Source organism: Egretta garzetta, unplaced genomic scaffold (genome assembly GCF_000687185.1).
Source record: "Egretta garzetta isolate BGI_Z169 unplaced genomic scaffold, ASM68718v1 scaffold192, whole genome shotgun sequence".
Taxonomy (NCBI): domain Eukaryota; kingdom Metazoa; phylum Chordata; class Aves; order Pelecaniformes; family Ardeidae; genus Egretta; species Egretta garzetta.
The window spans coordinates 81,213-81,985 of record NW_009258881.1 but is presented as its reverse complement, the minus strand read 5'-3'; the positions used below and the strand labels follow the sequence as shown (position 1 = coordinate 81,985).

General features: G+C 53.7%; 1 protein-coding gene across 1 annotated transcript in view; it reads right to left on the bottom strand.

Moving 5' to 3' along the window:
- Window positions 1-773, bottom strand: part of LOC104121795 (deleted in malignant brain tumors 1 protein) — a 20,958-nt gene that overhangs the window by 1,179 nt on the left and 19,006 nt on the right.

Sequence of the window (773 nt, the reverse complement as noted above, 5' to 3'; positions counted from 1 at the left end):
ACCCCCAGGTCTTTTTCCACCAGGCAGCTTTCCAGCCACTCTGCTCCAAGCCTGTAGCGCTGCATGGGGTTGTTGTGACCCCAGTGCAGGACCCTTGGTCTTGATGAACCTCATACAGTTGGCCTCGGCCCACGGATCCAGCCTGTCCAGCCCCCTCTGCAGAGCCCTAATCCCCTCCAGCAGATCGACGCTCCCACTGAGTTTGGTGTCATCTGCAAACTTACTGAGGGCACACTCAATCCTGTCATCCAGGTCGTTAATAAAGTTATTAAACAAGACTGGCCCTAGAACTGAGCCCTGGGGGACACCACTTGTGACCGGCCGCCAACTGGATTTAACTCCATTCACCACAACTCTCTGGGCTCGGCCATCCAGCCAGTTTTTTACCCAGCGGGTAAAAAAACATTTTGGGGTGCTACATCCCACGTGACCCTCCTCCATCCTTCAAAGTTGTCCCAACTCTATCAGAACCTATCTGAGAAATGGTGGCTATTTCTGGAGGGACCCCAGATGGGTTGGAGGAAAGGGGAGAGGGAAAATTTGGGCTCCAAGAAGAAATGGGAGTCATGAGTGTGTTTTGGGGTCAGGAAAGCATCTCTGATGCTCCCAAGGGTGATGGAAAATGAGGCACATCCCCCCACTAAAGGCCCTCAAGAGCTTGCTGGGATGTACTTGTGCCACCTTTCCCTTTCTTAACTTGGGATGTTTTCCCGCCCTACCCAGCATGGACACCACAGAGGATCCCAGCGCTCACCCTTCGGCTTTGCCCACAC